Source organism: Dipodomys spectabilis, unplaced genomic scaffold (genome assembly GCF_019054845.1).
Source record: "Dipodomys spectabilis isolate Male_0828 unplaced genomic scaffold, ASM1905484v1 ptg000043l, whole genome shotgun sequence".
Taxonomy (NCBI): Eukaryota; Metazoa; Chordata; class Mammalia; order Rodentia; family Heteromyidae; genus Dipodomys; species Dipodomys spectabilis.
This window is the reverse complement of record NW_024870720.1, coordinates 28,497,080-28,513,434: the sequence shown is the minus strand read 5'-3', so window position 1 is coordinate 28,513,434 and position 16,355 is coordinate 28,497,080. Positions and strand designations below refer to the sequence as shown.

The 16,355-nt window shown below is 38.4% G+C and overlaps 1 non-coding gene across 1 annotated transcript; it reads left to right on the top strand.

The window, feature by feature from the left end:
• Nucleotides 1-15,845: 15,845 nt before the first annotated feature.
• On the top strand, nucleotides 15,846-15,972 carry LOC122106943. The gene has a single exon (XR_006147262.1). It is a non-coding gene; the product is annotated as a small nucleolar RNA SNORA40 (small nucleolar RNA).
• The last annotated feature ends 383 nt before the right edge of the window (nucleotides 15,973-16,355 follow it).

Below are 16,355 nucleotides of genomic sequence, written 5' to 3'. Positions count from 1 at the left end.
AAGAAAAGAAAAGCTCAGGGACTGCATGCAGGCCCTGAGTTCAAGCCCCAAGACTAGCACAAAAAAACACAACACAACCCTTCCCCCCCCCCCCCACCCACACAGACAAAAAAAAACATGGAACTGTATAAGCATTAAGCTGGAACTACATAAGCAAAGAGGGCATCAAAATTCCCTTGTGTGGTAAAGGAGTGCTCTGGTCACTTTGTTCATGTTTCTGTGCTTCTGAGTTCTCAGAGCATGGGAATTCCTTGTTTGGGACTCAAATCCTCTTCCATGAGGTGACTGTAGACTGCCCATGTGTGATTCTGAGTTCTCAGAGAATGGGAATTCCTTGTTTGGGGCTCACATCCTCTTCCATGAGGTGACTGTAGCAAGACTGTCCAGGTAGGTAGATGCTCAGAGCCCTCCTGTTGCTTCCTCTGTAAGTCAATTCTAGATATTTCAGATCAGGACATCAATTGACCACCTTGATTCCTTTTAGGAAGAAAGGGAAAAAAATCATTAGAGGACAAACTTTTCATAAAAGTGTTACAAACGGTGCCAGTTGATTGCTGAGGCAATCATGAGACTGTAAATAAGAAGACACCATTTCTTTCTTTTTCATTTCCATGGCTACCACTACTGAACTGATTTGGTATTCAAAAATAAATGCAAAACAAACAAAACCCCCAAGTTTGTTTGTTTTTTATCAGTAGGTTAGGAATTCTCCAGAGAATGGGTTTGCTGTTACTGTACTATTGGGTTACAATTTAACCCAAGGTTGAGACTAGATGAAGAAAATATATTTGTGTACCAAACAGATAGTTATTTCAGACAAATAAGAAATGCATGCTTTCTACATTACATGCTATAATCAAGGTCATGTTTAACTGAATTTCAGTAGCTATCCAAGATTAAGAACAACTCGATTAAAGTTCTTCAACAGGTAACTCAGATCCTGTGGGATGATAGAATAGCTCAGATGAGATTTTTTTTTTTCCAGACCAGATTTTAACCACAATAAGCATAGTGTTTCCTGTTAGCCACACTGAACAATATTAGATGGTCTATTGTTCTCTTCTTTGAATTGGCTGAGGTAACAAAGCTGTTACTCATGTCAACCATTCTTCAGCAAAAGACCAAAGGACACATCTTAGGTCAACAGAAACCTCTCTGCCTGAGGAAAAAAAGATTTTTGACTCATCACTTTGAATCAAGTCTTATAAAAATATATAATGGAGTTTTAAAAATGTATATGACTCATTAAAAAACAAATATACATTAAGGAAAGAGAAATTCCCTAGTCTTAAGTTGGATCTTGGTCACTTATTTTGTCTGCAAAGCATTTGATGGATTCTTACTTAAATCTATGCCTCTGATGAAAAGAAGTTTTGACATTTCAGATGGAAATAGACCTAAGGCAGCTACAGGTAGCTGGGCATCTAATCTGAGGGGGATAGTTTTTGGATGTCAGAAAATATCTTGGGTGGTGTCAATATTGAGCTGTGAAATGAAGCTGTGCATAGCTGCATGAACAGAGCATTCGGGCAGATGCCAGATACTAGGTCAAAATAGAGCATAAATCAGCAAGAAGACCTGTCATAGGGAACTGAGATGGGACATCTGAGGGATAGAGATGGGACAGAGTTTGACAGTGCCAAGGGGACACAGGAAGGAAGGAATCAGTACATACAGTGGGAACTCATTGAAGGCTTTTGTCTCTGTTTTTGTTTTACTGAGCTGGTCCTGAGGCTTGAACTCAGAGCCTGGGCATGTCCCTGAGCCTTTGTACTCTACCACTTGAGTCACAGCTCTATTTCTGACTTGGGGGGGACGGTGTTTGTTTTTGTAGTTAATTGGAGATGAGTCTCATAAACTTTCTTGCCCAAGCTGGCTTCAAATGTGATCCTCAGACCTAAGCCTCCTAAGTAGCTAGGACAGGATTATAAGTATGAGCATTCAGGTATAAGTACTGGTGCCTGGCCAAATATATATATATATATATATATATATATATATATATATATGTATATGTATATATGTGTGAGAGAGAGACTATATATATATATATACACATATACACATATATACAGCTAGGATTAAAGGCATAAAATACTGGAGCATGGCTAACATAACAACCCAGTTATTTTTTCTTCTTCTTCTCTCTCTCTTATCTCTCTCTCTTTCTCTGTCTCTCTGTCTCTGTCTCTCTCTCCCTCTTTTTTCCTCTCTCCCTCTCTCTCATATTGCAAACAGAACTCAGGGCCTCCTGCTGGCTAGACAGGTGGTCTACCACTTGACCTATGCCTCAGGGCTTATGTTGTTTTAAAACTCATGATCAGTCATGTTGATAGCAGGCTTGGACATGGCCTGCCACAGAGACAATAATTATGATTTATTTTATTTTGTTTTGTGGCTATTTTCCCTTCATACTTCAGCAGATGACAATATAAAGAAAATAGGATTAAATTACATGAAGATGAGGAACTAACCCCAGTTTTAAAACAATAGGATTATTTTGGAAAGACAGCATTTAACACTTATAGAATGTTAACCATGACCATATACACAGCCTTGCAATATAGATGCCATTATTATATTAATTTTGCTAATGATGGGAGGCAGAACAGGGTTCAAATAACTTTCTCAAAGTTATATGAGTGGCGAAGCATGGGTTTAACCCTAAGTCTACATGCTGAATTATTTTTCCTAGGGTTCTTCAAAATGTTTTCTGCAGGAGAGTTAATGCCATCTAAGATGTCCATTCACAAATACTTCTAGAAGTCAACTAAGTTACTTAATGCATAGCATTTCATCATAAACACTGCCAAATTGAGGCTCCGAAGAGACTTGTTTACCTTAGAAGGACACAGTGTCTCACAAACTTACAACAGCACAGCATGCTTTTCCATGCAACACCACTCATTCCCCAGAAAACACATGGTTGTAGAAATACCTGCTTATCATGGTATCTGAGGACAGGCTCCCAAACTCCCTCCATACTCTTTGGCTCCAAATACTGCCAATTACAAAGAAGCTTCTTCCATATTTTCCAAGTGAGTCACAACATAGAAACTCTTTGTCATGAGTCTTTAAACAACTAAAGACCAACGTGGTCTTCAATTTCACCCAGTGCAGGGATTGGGATGGCTATCCCTCAAAGATTGGGGTCATTAAAGGTTTGGTCCTCTATGGCTGCTCTGTGGGCTATAGAAGAAGCAGTCCACTAGAAGTTCTTAGATCCCTGAGGTGTGCTCCCCAAAGGGATCAGAGATTTGTATTTATTTCTCTTCATGTTTTTTCTTGGCTTCCTTGCTTGTGATGTAAGTAGTTTGCTCAGTCTCCGTCTCAAGGTCCTGCCAAGATATAATGTCTTTACCAGAAGCCAAAGCAATGGGCACACCTGGTTTGGGACAGTTTAACATCTCCATAACTGTGAGTCAGAATAAACCTTTTCTCTTGCCAGTGAATTGCCTCTGGTGTTCTATCAGACTAGTGGACTACTGACCAGCACAATGGGTTGGGAGATCCTCCATTGAAGTCATCACATATAATCACTAAACGAAGTGTTAGGCATGCATCAAATCTGCCCTTTAACTTCTTAAGAATGAAAAACTAAAATTACAGTACCTGGAGCTCAACTAACTGCCCTCAGAGGAAGATAAAGTTTCTAAAGTAAGGTAACAGTGGCTCTTACGAGTTGTGGGCATTTGGACAAATTGTATACCTCTCATGACTTTGGTTTCCTCATACAAGTTCCTTTCCAAAAAGTTGTCTTGGGATTAAGCAAGATAATGCATTTAAGATGCTGAACTCGGTCAGCACATGGGAAATGCTTATTAAAGTTGGCTAATTCATGGTTGTGCCAAGTCATTCTATATGGCCTTAAGCAAGACATTTCTTCCTTCCAGGAGCTTGTGCTTTCAACCTGAGGACTCCTAGCTCCTTAGCCTATTAAAGAAAACAAGGTGGTGGGAAAAGTGGCCTTCATAAATGGAAACAGTGTAAGAAAGAGACAACCTGTCTCAACCTGACTCACAGGTTGTGACAGAAATAGGGTGGGTGTCCCATTCCAGTCTCACCAGTCTTAGTAGCACTTAACGGAAACACAAATTAGACTTCCCTGAAAAAAAAAAAAAAAAAGCTAGTGTTGGTGTGAACCAGGAAAAGAATTCTCTTCATCATGATGCTGTTCATTTACTCAGGGCAACCTAGGGAGTGTCTTCCAATGAGAAAAGAATGAAGAGCCGCAATGTATTTAGGTCTGAATAGTCATTGGGCTGAGCACTTGACACACATTCTCTTTACAACTTAATGATGCTCACTGAAACCTACTGATGTGGGTACTAATTTTCACACCACTTTGTTCAGACAAGAACATAGAACCTTAATGCAAGACAAAAAACAAGCCTGGAGTTCTATGCCAGGTAAGTATGGCTATGTTTTGACCAATTCTTTTGAGGAACACTTGGCAGTCATTACTTTTTTTCTTATTTTTTATTAATAAGTTTTTTATTGTGAAAATACCATACAGAGGGGTTACAATTACATGAACAAGGTAATGAGTACATTTCTTATCAAGCATTGTTGCCTCCTCCTATTCCCCCTTACCATCCTTGCCCTCCCATCTCCCCATCCCTGACCCCCCCAATCCCCTCACCAAAGTTGTAAAGTTTGTTTTTCAACATAGCATCTTGTACATTTCATTGTTGCAATGGGTCCACCTGGTGAAGTAAGCCAGGCCCAAAGAAACATAGGTCCTATGGTTTCCCTTATTTGCAATACCTAGTATATGTCTGAGACAAGCAGAAAGTCAGATAAGTTGATGTCAGGCAAAATAAACCCAAAGATAAGGACTCAAGTGGTTTTTCTTGCTTGCTATTTTTTCTAACATATTTATAAGACAGTCATTATTTTTAATGAGTTTGCTGCCACTGAGAATCCATGCCTAGTAGCCTAGAAAGTTCCATGTACATATATATATATATATACATATATATATATATGTATATATGTGTATATATGTGTGTGTGTGTATATATATATATATATATATATGTGTGTGTGTGTGTGTGTGTGTGTATATATATATATATATATATATATATATATATATATCTGTTAGACCAAAGCACTGGGATGGGTTTCACTAACACTTTGCCAACATGGGCTCTGGTCTCCTGATATTGGAAATGCTTTTGTTACTTGAGTAATACCAGCTACAAATTTCAGGATTTAAGAAGATATTCTGCTTGTATAAGTCTGTTGCTGAGTCTATTTAATCCCTAAGTAGAGATAATTCCTCAGTAACACAATCTCTGCTTTTCTCTAGTAATTCTACCATTCATTCCTCCTTAAAATGAGAGACCACTCATTGAGCTTCAAGTATCCCCAATACACACTAGGTGAGGAGATTACATGATAGCATGATCTGATGACTATACCCAGAATAATCAAATGAATACTAGAATCTAACTTTCCTAAATCCAGTGGTCTTTCAACCTCCATGCTAGTTGGCTATTTGTTCTGGCATTGTAAATGGCTTATCTTTCAATAGATTTCTTTTTTTAATGACCAAAGAAATCCCTTTTAATCTGACATAGATATATCACATCTGCCTGTTTATCTGAAGAAATTAAGAAGACAAAAATCTTTTAGTTTTATCTGACAACAAAGAAATTATGAATAAGGTACCTGTACGATAGCTTATACCTACAGCTCATGCCTATAATCCTAGCTATTCAAGAGACTGAGATCTGAAGGTCACAGTTCAAAGCCAGCTTGGGCAGGAAAGTCTGTGAGACTTTTACCTCCAGAAAACCAAAAGTGGCATTGTGACTCAAAGTGGTAGAACACTAACCTTGAGCAAAAGAGCTCAGGGCCAGCATCCAGTCCAGGAGTTTAAGACCTACAACCAACAACAAAAAAAATGAAATGAAAAATAGTGACCACATCAAATGGCTACACAGAAAATTTTAATTCTATTATAGCCACTTTCCAAGCTTGATGTCATATGTGTTACAAGTGTCCTCTACATCACTATTATCTGAATTGGGATGGATGCTAGTGATGGTACTTACTCCATGGTACTTTCTAGATGGTAGATACTGTTCTTGTTTATTACAGCTCTGAGATGTAGAGAGGAACAGAAAGCAAGGTTGTGGGACAAGAGGAGGCTGAGCAGCTTGCCTGAGGGTCACAGCCCACTACTGGCAGAGTCTAAACCTAAACCCGGAACATGTGGCTTCAGCTGCTGAGATCTTCGTCACTGTACTCTGACTCAGTGTTCTTCCCAACAAGTCAGCAACCAGCCCAAGGAAACTTCTAGTAATAAAAATCCCTAGTTGAGGAAATTCAGGCCCTCGATTTCCTCTCAGGAAAGACTTCAAGACTTCTCAGGTCTAAGAATAACCGGAAACATACCAAAACTACCTGGCCTTATGAAGGCACCTGAGGCTTGTCAATCTTCCCAGAGGTCCCTCCTCCCAGGAAGGAGAGGGCCAGGCCAAAGCACTACCAGAGCAGCTGCTCATTTAAACAGCCTTCTATCCTGTGGCATTCATATTTCAGAAGAGAAGAAGGGTCTCCTTCCCCTCAGGGTTGGCTTTAGAGAAAAAAAAATGTTATATCCAGATACGGACAATGATAGAGAGTAGAGAATAATAAGCTACCACAATCCAGAAACTTTATTGGTTATTCATTTATTATTATTATTACTGTCATCATCATCATCATTATCTCTAAGTAGTTGTGCAAAGAAGTTACCATTTAGCCAGTTTGTGAAAGCAATCTATCTTGATCAATGGCACCCCTTTTAACATTCTTGATTCTCACTTCCCTTGGACTTACCTCAAATACTATTGAGTATTTTACTTTCAAGAAATTTCTAGTATGGCACATGGATTCCATCTTTTCAAATGGAGAAATGGGTTGTCTGTAAAGTGAATAGATCAACCCATGAAAAAGAGTCAAACAAGTTCTCATGTTGTCTCCTGTACTCATCTCTGACTCAGCTATGGGTCCTGCTGAGGTATGGGACATAAGGGCCAATGTTTCCCAGGGACTCTGGCACTGAAGTACACCCATGACCTTGAGACAAAGACAAGGCTTTGGGCTTGGAAAACAAATGAATCTCTGCACATACTCCAAGCATACTAGAGAATTCCAATTCATGAGATAACCTTGCCAACTCTACTTGGTATATTCTATGAGCTGGAATAGTAAAATAAGATGGAAGTCCATTGCCACATTAAGGTATAGAAATGGAAATTTTACTAAGCATGCATTTAATACCAAAGCAAGAGTCTTGTCTTATAATTTTGTCAATTCCTTTTAGGCAAATCCTTGTGTTGGGAAATGATTTACAGCACATTGACTAAACATCTACTATATGCAAAGAAATGTTAGCTTCTTAAAACAAATGAATCTCTGCACATACTCCAAGCATACTAGAGAATTCCAATTCATGAGATAACCTTGCCAACTCTACTTGGTATATTCTATGAGCTGGAATAGTAAAATAAGATGGAAGTCCATTGCCACATTAAGGTATAGAAATGGAAATTTTACTAAGCATGCATTTAATACCAAAGCAAGAGTCTTGTCTTATAATTTTGTCAATTCCTTTTAGGCAAATCCTTGTGTTGGGAAATGATTTACAGCACATTGACTAAACATCTACTATATGCAAAGAAATGTTAGCTTCTTAAAACCCAAAGACACAGTCACCTCCAATGAAAAAAAAATCTGTAATAGAGCATTCGTAGAAGCAGTAAATTCCTATGATATTTTGATACAATGGAGTCAAATTTCTTCTCCCTCTAACTACATTCTCACATAAAGAAAGAAACAAGTTTGTAGCTGTCTCCTGACACTTTTTCCATCAATTGATGTCTAATTATACAATAGGGAGATAGTTTGAACAGTGAATCAGGATGTTTCTCAATAGAGGCTTATGATTATCAATCCAATAGCCACCTCTTCAAAGATGATCCTAACCTGATCACATGCTTCCCAGTAATGTGAAGTGCTTGCTTGTCTTTTATGTTGTTATTGTTGTTGTTTTCTTTGGCACAATGTCTTTCTTTGCAGCCTAGGCTAACCCTGAGATTCAGATCCTCCTTCCTCAAGCTCCAGAGTGCTGGAGGTAGATACCCAGCTCCACAATTTAAATTCTGTCCCTGGAAATGAATTATGATTGATCTAAGTCTAATTCTGTTTTGTCAGTGATTGGCTTAAGGGTTCATCTGAATTTGTTTTCTTATTTGAGAGAGAACATCACGGTCTACTGAGAAAGTTCCTCAGACAGCTTTTCTTCCCTGTTAGACATACAGATAGCTTCCCTTTCTGTTAAGTTCATCATCCTGTGAAGACATGGGACTTAGCCAACTTTTAAACTTGATGAATAGCATTGTCAAGTGAAAAAGGATCATAAAAGCCCAGATAGCAAGATCAAGTTGCTTATCCACTATTAGAACCAACCATCTCATGACTTCCTACTAGACAATTACTTATTCAGATAAGCAAAGTACCTTATGGTAAATTCAAAGAGAACCAAGAGGAAGGACTAACATTTCAAATAAACATCTGGCTCAAAAGCATCAGCTGGTCCTTTTTGCCAGATTCAAAGAATTTTTACAAAAATTAAGAAGGTAAGAAAAAGATATTGAATAATCCTGTAGCAAATACTGGCAAGTATTTGTACAGGAGTTTTTGCTTCTATGCCTTAAATCAAGGTCAATTGCAGAGCAATTAGTAACCCACCAGCAAAGTTCAGCAATATATGTATTGACAAGACTGTTTGGATTCGAGATGTTTTAGGGATTCAGATCCCCAAAGATTGGGTTCAAATCCAAATGATAGAAACATCAACAATTCTTGATAGTTTTCAAACTGAACAAACACCGCTGATTGACTTTTGGTTGGTTTGTCTTTAGCTAGGCGCTGGTGGCTCACACCTGTAATCCTAGCTACTCAGGAGGCTGAGATGTGAGTGTCACAGTTGAAAGTTAGTCCAGTCAGGAAAATCCATGAGACTCTTATCTCCAACAAACTACTCAGAAAAAGCTGGAAGTCATGCTGTGGCTCAAGTGGTAGAGAACTAGCCTTGAGCACAGAGAGGCTCAGAGAGAGTGCCCAAGCCCTGAATTCAAGACCCAGGACTGGCAAAAAGAAAAATATGTCTTTAGAAACATTACAGAACAGTCAAGTCCGTGAGTTTATCCATGTTAGTTCAGATAATTTAATAGCTTCTTTTCTAATAAAAATGATCCTATATTTTATGTATAAGTATATACACATGTCTTTGTACTGGGAGCAGACATACATATTTCTTATCACATAAAATTATTTTTAGAAGTGTAGAGTAGAGCTGGAGAGAGATTCATGGCAAACTACTAGTCTATTATGCATGAAGCTCTGGGATGGATCCCAGCACTGAAAACAAAACACAAAATTGACAGCCCTCCTGGAGAAGTGGCATGCTCTTTTCATGGATAAAGATGATTGTGGTCCCATGAGAAAAGATAATACTTGATGGAACAGGGGAGTATTTTGGTGAAAAGTTTTTCTTTTTCTTTTGTTCCCCAGAACTGGGTTGGCCATAGAAGCAGAGAGGATAAAATAATCATCCTAGAGGCTGGCAACTCAAAGGGCAGTCTAAGAACTGGCTGCATGAATCAAAGCAGCAAGGTAGCAATGTACCCGTGGATGAGAGAAGCATCCATTCACAATGTTGTATCTCTACATGGGGCACACTTGAAATTTTTCTGTTGTTTCTTAAAAGCAAACAACAACAAAAACACTGATAACTTGTTCAAGACTAGACCTACTTTGTTTATGGTAGGCTAAGGTACTAAGATCTTTTAAACTTTCACAAGACAGTACAGTAGATAGCCAAAGCTGAGCTTACAGATTTAATAGATTGGGCAGCAGCAATTGGATCTTATTTGTTGTTCTCAATTGGACAGAGTAAGCAAATCCCTACTTTGGACTTGAAACCATGAGACCTAACAGCAGAACTCTTTGTGATCTGGTGTGGGACTTTTCAATAACAGGAAATGGAATTTTAAGAACTTCTCATTCTAGGATAGATATATCCTTACAATTGCAGGTGTACCAATGCAGTTTCATAAATAAGAATTCCTTTGTGCACTTAATATCTGTTTTTGGCTACTCTGAAAGACAACCATAACCATTGTTTTCCAATCATTCTACAAACTCTACAGAGCAGGTATTGATACTCCTTTCTCAGATTCAGAAACAGAGTAAGAGATGTGCAAGTATTTTCTAAATTGCCACATCTGACAAATGGTGCTGCTAGGATTTCAGGAGAGATATTTTTGTCTCCCAAGTTAAAATCGTTTCCCCTGCCCCAACCACGTTTTACAGAACCCAAATTGTATGTAAATTGCACTACGTTTACCACTTCTGTAAATATGTAAGAACAGTCAAGCAAAGCAAAACTTGCTTTGCTGCAATCACTCATAAGTGATTCATCCAGACCTCGAAGCTGATTGAGATTTCCTGAAGGAGTTTAGTCTAAGCCTTTTCAGGCGTGCTTTAAAACAAATGATTAGAGCTACTCTCCCCCCACCCCCCCCCCCCACAAAGTATTTTACAAATGAGGGAAAACATGCAGCCTAAGTTTCTTTGGGTCTGGCTTACTTCATTTAATAAAATCATTTTACAAGTCTTTCCATTTCCTTACAAATGGGGCAATCTCATTCTGATGGAAGCATAGAATTCCAGTGTACATATACTACATTTCCTTGATCCATTCACCTACTGGGACATCTGGGCTGATTCCATATCTTAGCTATAGTAAATAATACTGAAATGAACATGATTGTGCTGTTAGCTTTAGTGTGGCCTTGTTTGTGGTCATTTGGGTAAATGCTCAGGAGTGGGATTGCTGGATTATAGGGAAGTTCTATGTTTAATCTTTTGATAAACCTACATACTGCTTTCCAGAGAGGCTGAACAAGTTAACATTCCCACAAACAGTATAGTAGCATTCCTTTTTGACCACTTTTCTGTCAGAATCTGTTATTCTTTATTTTCTTGATAATGGCCGTTCTAACTGGGGAGAGGTGGAATCTCAGTGTAGTTTGGTCTGTATTTCTCTTATGGCTAGAGATGTTGACCATTTCTTCATGTGTCTAATTGTCATTCTTATTTCTTCTTAAGAGAAGTCTCTCTTTAAGTCTACAGCTGATTTATTGATGGGGTTGTTGTTTCTTTGAGGTTTTGTTTTTGGGGAGTTTAATTTTTTGAGCGCTCAGTATATTTTAGATATGAGGCCCTTATCTGATGTATAGCTAGTGAAGATCTTCTCCCAATCTGTAGGCTTGCTATTTATCCTGCTAGCTATGTCTTTTACCAAGCAGAAACTCTTCAGTTTAATGCAATCCCATTTATCCAACCTTTTTAAAAAATTTTGTTGTGTTTCTGGATCTTTAGAAGTTTTAAACTGATTTGTAATAACTAGAATATGTCTAGGATATTCTTAGGAGAATCGCAACTTCTCAATCGCTAGGTGCAGATGACCACATAAAATGATGTTTATCGAAATGAAATCCAAGAAATTTTTTTTGTATTGTTTGTAGTTCTTTCTTTTTTTCTTTCTTTTTTCCCCTTTGGTTTATTCCCTGTTACCATTCTTTTATCTCTGTATGTTTTGCCATATATATACACATATATATGCTTATCTGATTTGGGGAAGGGGAGGGAAATCACAGAAACTGTGGGACAAAAGGTGAACCAATTGGGGGGAGGATACTTGGAAGGGAGGATGTGGGAGAAAATGAGGGGGGGGGTGACATTGTTCAAAAAGAAATGTACTCACTACCTTACTTATGTAACTGTAACCCCTCTGTACATCACCTTTGCAATAAAATTCAAATTTTAAAATTATAACAAAGCCTTTTACAAAGTGAAATTCAATATAAATGATCTCAAAGGGTTAATGGCCAAATTAAAATCACTTAATTATTGCCATATTCAACTTTCCAATTTCCTGAGCTAAAGGAAGTAATCAAGGATCAGTCAAACTATGACTGCTTGGTTAGGCGTTTCCTGGGTCTTAATATGGTTCATTCTACCGATAGGAACACGTCCACACCAACAGAAAGCTGCCGAAATCTGTTTTCAGATCATTAGGAACAATATTCTCTGGGAATACTGGGAAAGCCTGGAGGAGCTTCTTTATTTTTAACTTTGTTCTTAATAACACACATTACTTACATAAGAGAGGGAATCATTATCACATTTCATAAGCAAATCATGTGTCCCCAATACAGAGGGGTCAAGCTTCACGGAAAGTATCCGACGCACATTATTCCATTTACTACTCATAGCAATGCTAGAGGGATAGTTCTATTCATTTTATGTACAAATGCAGATGTTGAGCCAGGAAAGGATGGTGAGTTGCATAAAATCTTGTGCTTGCTAGTAACAGAACTAAGAATTCAGTGGCTACTGCCTATGTCCCAGGCCTGTGTTTTACTGCCACCTAGAGGTAAAATGAAATATCGCTTTTTTAGGGCCACTTCAAGTTTTTTGGGTTTGGGATTTTTTTTTTTTTATTATCTTTAAGTAGTTGTACCAAGCGGTTTAAATTCAACATGCCAATTTGTGAGTACAATGCATCTTGATCAGTGTCACCCCTTTCTTCATCCCCCAAATATCTCCCAACCCCATCATCCCCTCAAAGTACTTGACTTCATTTTCACACATGCACATTGAATATTATGAGTATTTGCCCATAGTTGACTGCCCACTCACTTCATCTTCAAGTCCTCCCTTTTCCTGCATATACATACACATACATTTAGATTTAGATTTAGAGATTTACATTTAGATCTAACTTCCACACATAAGAGAAAGCATGTGTCCTCTGTCTCTCTGAGCCTGACTTACTTCACTTGACATAATTTTTCCCAGGGATATCATTTCTTATAGGAACACTATGAAAATGGAAAATCTTGCACAACCCTGATCAGCATTTACTCTTCGTGTTCCCCTTCACAATACAGCTGATTTTTCTTTAAGGAAATACTTTGGCTGGTAAAGGACTAGTAACTTTGATGGGTGAGTGTTCTCACTACCTACTTTTAGCTCCAAAAGTCAATCAGTATATCTTCACACCCTTTGCAAGGATGACCAGTTTACCTTGGTTCATTCTAAGTGAAGACCTAGAGAGATTATCAGTGAGTGTGAAAAAGGAACATTTTGAACCCAGAAATGGTCATGAAGGCATGCTGTCCCAGTTACTGCCAGGTAGCCATCTTTGTTTTTTGTAGTTGATTTGTTTGTTTGGTTAGTTGGTTTGGGTTATGTTAGTGTTACTGAGGTCTAAAGTCAAGGCCTTGAACTTAGTAGGCAGTTTCTCTACTTCTTAACCCACATCTTCAACACTTTTTACTTTTGTTATTTTGCTAGTAGGGTCTCACATTCTACCTTTCCCCCCCCCCCCCCACCCTCAGGCTTGAATTAACTTCAATCTTTTTACCTCTACCTCACATCTAGCAAGAATTAAAGACAAGAACCATCCTGCCCGACTTGTTTGTGAAATAGGATCTTGCTAACTTTTATGCCTGTGGTTGTCCTCCCATCTCTCCCATCTTAACCTTCTGTGTTATTCTTGGCAGCCAGCTTTGTGAGCATGAGGTCCTAATCTGGCTGGGGAATTCAAGGTGAGAGCCAAGATCCTGACCAAAACATGTCTGCTGCTGGATCTTTCTTTGACTTTTCACTTTCAGATGTCACAAAAAAAAGTCCTCATTATGGTTTAGTATCTATGGGCTCAGGTTTTCTGAAACTGACAGCTTCTGATACACAGTTAAAGAGTTTATTCTTTTAAATGAGGAATTCGCTGTATACTTGCAGTGGTTTTAATAAGGTCTTCATAGAGCAATTCTTGAAGATACGGGATTGTCTCCAGACCAGTGCAGTGTTTACATAGACCTTCTGAAGCTCATCTAGATTTCACAATTCAAATGTCACCAAGGAAAGCTAGAATGAATGAGGCTCCTCATGCTGAGTCAACCAATTCACAATACATCCACTTGTGTAACAGTCAGAAATTCATCTTAGGTCAAATTCAAGGGAAAACAAGCTTCCTTTCCTGAGAATTTCATGTAAACATCACCAATCACTGGCACTTTTCAATTAAGAGCAGGAAATTGCGTTGAAAAAAACATAAGCATACTGATTGCTTCTCGTTCATGTTCCCCTAAAAAGATTTCCTCAACTCTTAAGAGAATTGCTTATGTGCAGCTGTGAACCTGTCTTCCCGATACTCTCTCTTGTCAAGAGCAGTAGAATTTCACTTACATTGGATCTCTTTTTTTTTTTTAATTTTATTTTATTTTATTTGTGAACATACTGTTCAGAGGGGTTACAATTACATGGGCAGGATAATGTGTACATTTCTTACCAAGCATTGCAGCCTCCTCCTTTGGTTTACCCTTCACATCCCTTCCCAGTACATTGGATCTCTTAAGGTCAGAAAGACCCCTCTCTAGGCTGGGCGCAGTGGCTTAGCTACTGGGGAGGCTGAGATCTGAGGATCATGGTTCAAAGCTTTGGCTGGGGGCTTGGGGGGGGGGGTGAGAGGGAAGAGAAGGGAAGGGATGGGAAGGGAAAACAAAGGAGGAGGCAACAATGCTTGATAAGAAATGTATTCATTACCTTGCCCATGTAATTGTAACCCCTCTGTACGGTATTTTCACAATTTAAAAAAAAAGCCAGTCCCAGCAGGAAAGTCCATGAGACTCTTATCTCCAACAAACCACACGAAACCAGAAGTGGTGCTCTGGCTCAAGTAGTAGAGTGATAGCCTTGAGCTGAAGAGCTGAGGGACAGCGCACAGGCCTAGTTCAAGCCCCATGACCACCAAAAAAAAAAAAAATGACCCCCCTCTAACCCAAACCCCACTGGCATCTTTACTGTAGTTACAAGGAAATCCTAAAATATCAAAGTAAGTATAGACAAAAACTGGAATCTCATTTCTGCACAGGCAGTTCGAAGATAAAATTGCTTAAAGTGGCCTGCAAATCAATCATAGAGCTCTGAATCTGAACCCCAGTTACAGCAAAAGATTGCTTACCATGAGAAAAAATTCATTTATTTGTAGAATGGCATGGGCATATTTATTAAAAGTAACATAGATTGGAAGAAGACAGCCATGCATGTCTAAATTGTCAAACTTGTCTGAAGAAAAATGACACTAGAAACTTAGGAAAATCCGGAGAGGACGAATGGATAAATTAGAAAATGAGATTATGGAAGATGAGATTATGATTAATGAACTTTGAATTATGCATTGGAAATCATTTGATAAAGAGATGTTTTAAGTATGGCTCTGACACAAAATGAGCACAAAGACAAACAAAATAGGAGATCCAGAAACAATCCCACATAGCTACAACCATCTAAATTTTGGCAAAGATGCCAAAAAAACATTTGTGGTAGAAAAGACAGCTGCTTCAACAGATGATGTTGGGAAGGCTACGGAAGTCTAGAGCTAGAACTCGATCTTTGACCCTACACAAAAGCCAATCCAAAATGGCTGAATGGTTTTAATGTAAGACCTGAACCTTTGAAACTACTACAAGAAAACAGAGAGAAAACAAGAGATAAAATTTCAACTGCCTAGGAAATAAAAGCAATTAAGAAAATGGATTGTTTCAGATTAAAAGCCCCTGCATATCAAAGGAAAGAATAGAGATAATGTACAGACTAGGTGAAGATCTTTGCAACTATTCATCACAGGGTGCACATGCTTGGAATATATAAAGAAAGAACTTTAAAAATTAGACACCAAAAGATGAAATCATTTCATTAATAAATAGGCAAAATTGAGCACTTGTGTGTGTCTTTGTATAATTTGTAATAAAGCCTTACAGAGAAGTGCAAATAGTAAATCCTCTTTTGCAACCCAGAACTCATTGCTGATATGAGATTTTGGTACATGTAAGAAGGAATATGATAAAAAAAAATAGGCAAAATGAATTCAGCATACAATTCTCCCAAGAAGATGCACAGATGGTTAATACACACGCAAAGAAATGTTCAACTTCCATAGCCACAAAGGAAATGCAAATCAAAATGATGCTGAGATTCCACTATCAAGAATGGCTGTCCGAATGGCAATAAGGATACAGGTTGACCCACTGTAACAATGAGATGTACAAAACACTATGTTGAAAATGAACTTTACAACTGCAGGGGTGGGGGCGGGGTATAGTTGTGGAGTTGGGAGGGAAGGGACAGTAGGGGGAAAACAAAGGAGGGGACAACAATGTTCAATAGGAAGTGGACTCATTACCTTGCTCATGCAACTGTAACCCCTCTATACAGCATTTTTACAA